Raw genomic sequence first — 10,116 nt, forward strand, 5'->3', positions numbered from 1 at the left:
GGCCGCTCAACTTTGGAAAATGAGGTCGTTGGAGACCTCCATGCAGAATTCGGCTCGCTCCCAGAACGCGTTGAAGACACACCTGTGGCTGAGGTGTGGCAGGCGATCCAGGCAAGCCATAGTGGTGTACTCGGAAAAGTGTCCACAAACATGATTAATTCGCTTTTCACTTCCAAACTGCCCAGTGGCTTCACCACCGCTGCGGCGCGAGATCGACTTAAGACACAATGGGGTCTTAAACAAGGGCGGCAGGATTCTTGTCTGCTCCTTGCAACGACAGAGGCACCCGTGACGAGGATTTCGTCTGAACCCGACGCAAAAGCTTACATTGACAGAATCGTGGAGAGCTATGCTTCGAAGAACGGTATTCCTTTACCGACATCTCACGCCTCTGCGGACGGAGCCTCGGCTTCTAACATCATGGTCGACCCAGAAGCATTGAAAGCGATGTCTGAGGCTCAAAAAGCGGTGTCAAGACAGCTCCTTAACATTTATGCCTCTCAGCTCGGTCTAGACCTGGGAGCAGATCGACAAGCACTAGACGCTCTCCATAACGACATCAAAACCGGGCTGCAACCAGAGCTGGATCTCTGGACGGAGGAACACGGAGAAGACTACGCCAACGGTATCAGGCCACGATTCGATTCCCGTAAAGTCCGCACGTACGATTCGGCATGGAGTTGGACCCGTCAGAGACTCCTCGAACTGTCCGAGCTGGTAACTTCAGCGCAGAGTGGAGATGAAGTCACCCTCGATCAAGAAAATGTCCTGCAGGCGTGCTACGCAATTGCCAATGCGGCAGATGAGACACTACTACATGTTATCAATGAGGTGTTGGCAAAGCTTGGAAATTCCGCAGTTCCGCGCCCGATCTTCACTAATCTAAAGGCTCTGTGCAAGCATGTGCTGGAGTTCGGCCCAACCTTCAAAGGATCCCCCAGACAGATGGCGCCATGTACAACTATCGAGAAAGACGGAACCATACGATATCACGAAAAGGAACGTGAAGATAGAATTCCTTTTGCTCAGCTGGCATCGCCAACATCAGAGGATGGTGCTCTTCCCTATATCCACCTAAGGGAACAGCAGGGAGGTGCATGGTACTACAGTCGCGCATTGACCGCAAAATTCCAGAATGCGCTTACTCTGGTGCAAGACCGAGGTTCGTCCTTCAATGGGCAAACCGTGCTGATGACGGGAGCGGGAATTGGTTCAATCGGAGCTGCGATGATCCGACACTTCCTACAGGGTGGAGCCAGAGTTGTTGTCACAACCTCATCCCTGACCCCCGAGGTGGCGAAGGTATACCAGAGTATCTATATGGACCACGGTGCCAAGGGATCTCAGCTCGTTGTTGTCCCATTCAACCAAGCCAGTGTTAAGGACATCGAATCGTTGATCGAGTACATCTATTCGCAAGGTGGTCTTGGCTGGGACATAGACTGCTTTATTCCTTTCGCTGCTATTAGTGAGGCTGGCCGACGACTCGACTCTATTGACTCGAAATCAGAGCTTGCCCACCGTCTGATGCTCACAAACGTTCTACGTTTGCTGGGCACCGTCAAAACCAGCAAGGAAAAGTACCACTGTCATACCAATCCGACCCATGTCATCTTGCCTCTGTCTCCCAATCATGGAACCATTGGTGGGGATGGCCTATACGGTGAGTCAAAACTGGGATTAGAGACGCTGTTCAATCGGTGGCACTCAGAGGATTGGCAAGAATACCTGTCCATCTGCGGCGCTGTCATCGGTTGGACAAGAGGAACAGGTCTGATGAACCAGAACGATCTCATTGCAGAGGGCATTGAGGCGGCAGGCATGCGGACCTTTTCTCAGGAGGAGATGGCCTATGCTCTGGTCTGCCTCTGCATGCAGGAAATGACTGAGCTTTGTCAGGAAAGACCCCTTTACGCAGACCTAACGGGCCGAATGGCAGAGGTGCAGGGGCTCGGAGAAAAGCTTCAAACGCTGCGTCAGGAGCTCAAGGAAAGAAGCGAAATACAGGCTGCGCTTCTCGCTGAATCGATACTAGAGCAGCAATGCTCTACTACCGGCCACTTGTCCCAACCGAACACCAGCTCGGACCGTCTCGAGCAGAGAGCACATGTGCGCTTGGACTTCCCCAAGCCGCTTGACTACGATCGCGATATACGCACTCTTGGATCAGACCTCCAGGGACTGGTGGACCTAGATCGAACCGTAGTGGTGACTGGGTTCTCGGAGTTAGGGCCCGTGGGCAATGCTCGCACGCGATGGGAGATGGAGGCATATGGCCAATTCTCCCTCGAGGGCACCATTGAACTAGCCTGGCTCATGGGATACATCAGCCACTTCGCTGGAACAATCGATGGGGCTCCATACTCCGGGTGGGTAGATACTACGACCAAAAAGCCCGTCGCCGATATCGATGTGAAATCAATCTACGAGGAAAGAATCTTGACTCATACCGGGATCCGTCTAGTTGAGTCAGATAATAAGCCTTTCCTGCATGAGATTACATTGCAAGAGGACTTGGAACCTCTCGATATGCCTGAGTCGCTCGCTGAGCAGATGAAGTCGGAACATGGAGAGTTCGCCGCAGTTCAACAATCCACAACACCAGATCTTTTCACGGTTCAGCTTCGCAAGGGTGCCAGACTCTATATCCCTCGTGCAATGCAATCCACTCGCACCGTGGCTGGACTCATACCGACTGGCTGGGATCCACGTATTTATGGTATCCCCGAGGAGATCGTGTCTCAGGTCGACCGGGTTACGCTTTTCACACTAGTGTGTACGGTTGAAGCGTTACTGTCTTCCGGGATCACTGATCCGTATGAGCTATACCAATACATCCACGTGTCTGAGGTAGGAACATGTATTGGTTCGGGCCTTGGAGGTGCCACTTCCCTGAACAAAATGTTCAATGGGCGCCAAAGCACTCACGATGTTCCAAAAGATATCCTACAAGAGACTTTCATTAATACCACAGGGGCTTGGGTCAATATGCTTCTACTCTCGGCAAGTGGGCCACTTCGCACCCCAGTCGGTGCATGTGCCACAGCTGTTGAGTCCCTGGAATTAGGGTATGATACCATTGTCACTGGTAAAGCTAAGTTCTGCTTGGTCGGCGGCTGTGATGATTTCACGACAGAGACCTCTCAGGAGTTTGCCAACATGAAAGCGACTAGCAATGCAGAGGAGGAATTAGCAAAAGGTCGAGCTCCTTATGAAATGTCCCGACCGACCACGAGCACTCGCAGCGGCTTTGTGGAATCCCAAGGTTCCGGACTCCAGGTGCTCACAACGGCAGCCCTGGCGGTGAAAATGGGCTTACCAATTCGCGGGATCATTGCTTTTACCAGCACATCTAGCGACAAGGCCGGTCGCTCGGTACCAGCTCCTGGAAAGGGTGTCCTTACCAACGCCAAGCACATCGCCTCAAGGGTACCATCACCTCTCATGAATATCCGCAATCGCCGGAAGCGGTTGGACTTCCGCCTCCGCCAGATTGCAGAAGCACGGGACGTAGCTTTGCAGGATCTCGACTTCGAAGTGGCCGCGGTGGTAGCACAGAGCTCGACTGTGGATGTTGAGGCTTACGTCCATGAGCGTCGACAGCAGATAGCGGCTGACTTTGCACGCGATCAAAAGGATGCTCGCTTCAATCTGGGTAACGACTTCTGGCGCAACGAGCCGAATATCGCACCACTTGCCGGCGCCCTAGCTACGTGGGGGCTTACCATCGATGATCTAGATGTGGCATCCTTCCATGGCACGTCGACCGTGATGAACGACAAGAATGAATCCAGTGTCATTCACCAGCAACTGAGCTCTATGGGTCGACGAAAAGGCAACCTCATCCTCAGCGTCTTTCAAAAATCCCTGACCGGTCACTCCAAGGGTGCCGCGGGCGCCTGGATGCTCAATGGAGCCCTCCAGATGCTCGACTCGGGACTGGTCCCTGGTAACCGGAACGCTGATAATATCGATTCGAAGCTCGAGGAGTTTGCTGATCTGATCGCTTACGTGCAACGGCCGATCCGTGTCCCCGATATCAAGGCCGTTTCCGTCACTTCCTTTGGTTTTGGTCAGAAAGGAGCGCAAGCCCTCTGTGTCCATCCCCGGTATCTCTTTGCCACTCTAGATCGGGAAGAATACCACGCTTACCTCGACCGCTGCACAAAGCGCAAGAGGAAGGCGGACATGTATTTCTACGAGGGAATGAATGGGAACTCCCTCTTCCGTGCCAAAACCGCGCCGCCATTCGCCCCGTCTGAGGAGACGAAGACGTACCTTGACCCTACTGTCCGATTTACGTGTTAATGATATCCCTATAAGTTTTTGTTGTCTTTAGATAGCTTCTCTGAATTGATCTATTATATTTTGAATCATACTCGTCGCTCTAGTCGCTCAAGTTTCGTAGCTCACTCTTTCTCTCAACCCTATCACTACTGTTTCTAACACCCCTTGTCTTTTCATCTGCCAATTCGTGATGTAGACTAACAATAGGTGTCGACGTAGAGAACCTCTTCCGCTACCCACTCCACGTATCAGTCATCACACGAGTATCACACGAGATGGTACTACATTAAGCAACACCCCGTCGCGCTCAAGTCGTGATACCAGTGACGGAATCCAAGCATTAGTGGGACTGTTCCAGAAAGCCCTAGTCTATGAATGAGCTCTCCCTAGAGTGGTTATATCTAATTGTTATATCTTAACCTAACCTTAATTGTAACCTGACAGTTAGATTAAAATATAAGAATCCTCTTAACTGTACAGTTAAGAATAGATTATAATCAAGAAATTACTTTGATTAATCTTAACTACAGGTCAAGAAAATCAGATATATTCAAAAAATTAATAATTATAAATTAATTAATAATTTATGTAGAGATCTTATAGAAATAATATATTAATAATAATATATTTTTAATTACTGTACTATTAAAATAGATATTATTTAAATTAATTATTAATTAAGAATTTTATTTTTTAGTTAATAATAGTAACCAGCAGCTAGTAATCCAGTAATTTAGTAATTTAATAATTTCTATATTAAACTCTTATAGATAATACTAGAAATATAAATATATTTAAATTAGATTACTAAAAAGAAATATATAGATTATTATTTAAATTATTTTTTATATTATTCTGGTCAGTGGTTATAATAATAAAAAAATTATATAATTTAAATATATATTTATATCTGAATATATATAATACTATTAAATTAAAAAATTTAATTTAATTTTTCTAATAATAGTTTATTTTTAAAATTATTATTAAGATTATCTATATTCTTACTTTTACTAATATAAAAGATTATTATCAACTTATTATTTTTTAATTCTTAATTATAAATATAATAGAATCTAGAAAAAGATTATTAAGAATATACTAATATTTCTTAATAATAATAAAGTAATTGATATATATCTAAAATAATAAAATTTTTAATAAGTAAGTATATGAGAATATTTAATAATTTTTAAATAATTATTAATATATATTTAATTTTAGAATTAGTTGATTTAATCTTATGATTTTTGATAATTTATATATTTTTAATATTAAAATAAATCTTGAGCTTTTTGAATATTATTATAAAAAATAAGAACTTCTAGTATTCTAAGATATTATAAAAGATCTTATCCAGATCTGAAAGTATACTAGAGACTATAAATAATATATTAATAATAAAATTCTTTTATAATAAAAATAAAAAATCTTTTTAAAAATAATTTAAAATTTAAAATATTAATTAATATTATTATCTAGTTAGATACCCTTCTTGAATTTTTTAAGTTTTAATATAAAATCTAGAACTATTATAATTATATAAATATAATCTTCAACCTAGTAGATCTAGTAGTAATATTTATAAAGTTTCTAATATATATTTTCTAAATTTTAGAGAATCTTTTTTTAAGATATCTGCTTCTATACTAGTTAATTAATAGATTAGTTAAAATAATTAAATAAACTTATTATAAATATTATAAATTTTATAAATTTTATAAATTTTATAAATTTTATAAATTGTAGGTCCACTGTTCTCTAATAAATAAAAAATAAAAAAATATAAAAGTGTAAATAAATATTTTAATTATTTTTATTCTATTATAGTAGAATAAAGATGGTTGATATTATTATAATTTTAATATTAAATAAAACTCTTAATAACTAGATATAGTTTAATTATATAATAAATTATAAAATAAGTTAAGTTTTATTAAATTTTATAATTAAAAAAAAGATAATATACTGAAGTAGATTTTAATTATTAAATAAATTAAAATTTCTTCTAGTATTAGAGACTTATATTTATAAAATATATAATTTTTTAAATTTATAATTAAAAATCAGAAAAGTAGATAAGAAATATTAAATAAATTATAAAAATTATTTATAAAAGTTTTTTATAAATAATTTCTAGAATATTTTACATTATAAGATTTTTATAAATAATTTTTAAAGAAAGGCATTAACAGAAAACTAAATAATATAAATTAAATAAAAAATATAATACTAATTTTAGATAATTTTTGTAAGATTAGAGTCTATTATAATATTATAAAAATAAATATTCTAATTAAGTTAAATCTAGAATTCTGATATAATAATATTAAATATAATATTATTATTATTAGTATTATTATTAATTATCTCCAACAGCCAGTACATAAGATAATATTTTTATAAAATTTCTAAGATAATCTTAGCTAGATTTTTATTAATATAAAATCTAGATACCAGTTAAAACTTTAATAAAATCTTATAATAATCTATATTTTTATCAGAAAATATCTAGTCAGAGTAAGAAGTATTTTTTAATTTAAATTAATTTAATAATTAATTATAATTAACATGCACCTGCTGTTTAGAAACTTTAATAATAATTAAATATATTTTTTAATAATTTTAAAAGATATTCTTTGATCTGCATTTAATAAAAAAAATAAAGATTTAAAAAATATTAGAATAATAAGACTAATTATTTATTTAAACTGAATATATTTAATAGTATATATTAATTAATAATAAATAATAATAAAATATAATACTTAATCAAGAAAATTTATTTTATCATAGGCAGCGGGAGTCTAAAAATAATATAATAAATCTTAATAATATTAATTTACTAGAAAATCTAGAAATTTTATTTAAAAATAAAATTCCAGAATTAATACTTATAAAAATATTACTAGTAATTATATATTTATAATAATTCTTTATCTAGTATTATTTAAATAGTTTATTTTAAAAATATATTAGGATACTTATTTTTTACAGTTTTATATATAAGTGTCAAACCCTAGGATCGCTTTTCTTATTCCTATTAGCTTAGCTTCACTGATATACATACCAACAAACTGGGTCGAAGGGATATTAGACTGATAATTATCTAAAAATAACTGGTCTTAGATAAGAAAAGAGAAATAAGACTAAATAATATCACACAGTTATTTATAAATAAGTGTAAACAAGTATTCTATAACTAAACTTTTTAAATATATAATTATTTAAAGATAGTATTATTAAGCATGAAGAACTAAATTAAGTAAATATATAAAAAAATATTTTTATATATCTTATTCTCTATATACTATATTATATACTTTCTAAAATAAATTATCAGTTAATTTAATTATAGCCCTGGATTACTAGTATATTCTGAATATATTTCTAATAATAGACTTTAACAGTAAATAATTATATAATATATAACTGTTCTGAGTATTATAAAAATAATCTGAAATTATATTAAATAATTATTTAGCTTTATCTAAATACTGTTTTTATCAGTACTTTCTATCTAGTAAGTCTATCTTACTAGTAAGTTAATTAGTAAAAGTCTGTAACATCACTCTCTCTTCTTTAAGATTTCTTATTTTTAAAAAATATAAAGATATATATCCTCCCATGTAAATTAACTAAATTCTTTAATTTCTTTTTTTTCTCAGAATAGACTATTATATTTAATTATATTACTAATTAATTAGCCCAGTATCAGAAAATTATTTATAATAATATTATTATTTTAAGTTCTTGTCTCTTCTGTCGTGACTAAGATTTTAATTATATTATAAATTTAAAAAATTATAACTGTACTGCCTGTACTTGTTATAGTTATAAATATAAAAAATATTTTTATAATAATAAGAAATAGTGTAATTTAAATCATGAATAAGATTATATTAAAAAAAAAATTTATAAAAACTAAAAAAACTTTTATAAAGATTTTTATAAAACTAATATATCTTTATTATTAATAATAATTTCTTAAAAAGTATAGCAGTTGAATATTAGAGCATAATTCAAGTTTAATAAAATATCTTAATAAAAAGAATTTTTTAAATACTAAAAATCTCTAGAAGCTGGAGTGTTTGGCTGATAAATATAATATTATTTAATTTATTATTATATTAAATAATTTTAGTCTGATTTAATTAGTTAATTTCTCTTCTTTCTGGACAAACTTTGACTTGTCTACTAATAATATTATTTTATAAATTAATAACAGTCTATCAAATTCTTAATAAATTCTTATATATTTTCTGAGATATTATAGTTTTTCTATTTTATTAAATAATATAATTTACCGCTGATTTTCTTATAATCTAGAATTCTTTTAATCTTATATTCTTATTTAGTGTTGTTGTTGATTTCTATATTTTCTGTAATTTTAGTATTCTTTAATACAGGTTTTAATAATAAAATATAAAATATTAAATAAATTTTATTTATTGATTTCAGTAATTTTAGTTTATAATTAACTAGTTCTTTCTTTTTTTTAATAATAAATAATTTTAGTTTATAATAATTAAGTTTCTGGCTTAATTATTCTATTCTAATATTTTAATAAAATAGAAATATTTTCTCTTTTTTCTTTAGATCTAGTTTCTTTCTGTATTAATAATTATAATAAATCTTGCTTTATAGATTTATAAATTTAATATCTTAAAATAATTAAATATATATATTTTTTATAAATATAATAATATCTTCAGTTATATCAGCAACTGGTTACTTCTTTAATAATATTTCTAAGAATCTTAAATAGTAACTATAATTAGTATAAAATAATAAGATTCTGATTATCAAATAATTAATATTATTATATAAAAACTGTATTATAGATAACAGATCTATCTAATTATCTTATTAATAATTAATATAATATTTTAAATATTATTTAATTATCTGGTTAACCCTTTCTATTTAGCTATTTATTTATAGATAATAAGTTATTATTATTTATTTTTTAATTTCTATAAGATCTGTAAGTAATTTCTAGAACTTTAAGATAAATAACTTATTTTTATTTAATATAATATATTTTAGTATTCTATAATTTATAATAATATTTTCTAAAAATAATTCTGCTATCTGTATTATTATTATTATTATTTTATTTAATATAAAATAAATATATTTAGTAAGATAATCAGTAATAACTATAATAGTATTATATTCTTTTAATTCAGATAATAGACTAATAAAGTTAATTATTATTTATTTTTATAATTATTATAATGCTTCCTGTACTTGTATTTATCTATAAAATTAATATTTTATAAATTTATTTCTAATATATATTTTATATTATTTAATATAATCATATACTTTTTATCAGAGATTCAGAATATAGTAATTTTTAATAATTAGTTTTATAATTTTTTTAACTCCTAAGTATTCTTTAAGTAATTTATTATAATATATAACCATGATTTTAGTCTTCATAGTAATTAATATAAAAATTAATTTATAAAAATAAATTAATTTTTTTTTATTAATAATAACTTTATTTGGTGAGTCTTTACTTATTTCTTAAAGTATCTTATTTTTTTTAGTAATATTAATTAATTATTTAATTAGATTACTACTAATCTCCAGTATTACTATAAGATTAGCTTTATTATAACTGATTAATTTATTTTTATTTTATTTTAGAATAACTGACTTAATAATCTTTTTCTTTATTTTATAATCTAGTTTATAATTTAATATATTTACATATCTGTTTTCTGTTTTCTTGTAATATATAATATAAAAATTATATTATAATAAAATTTTTATTTATTTTACCTATCTTCTAATCAACTCTTTAATTATTATAAAATA

The sequence above is a fragment of the Aspergillus tubingensis genome (genome assembly GCF_013340325.1).
Source record: "Aspergillus tubingensis WU-2223L DNA, scaffold_14, whole genome shotgun sequence".
NCBI lineage: Eukaryota > Fungi > Ascomycota > Eurotiomycetes > Eurotiales > Aspergillaceae > Aspergillus > Aspergillus tubingensis.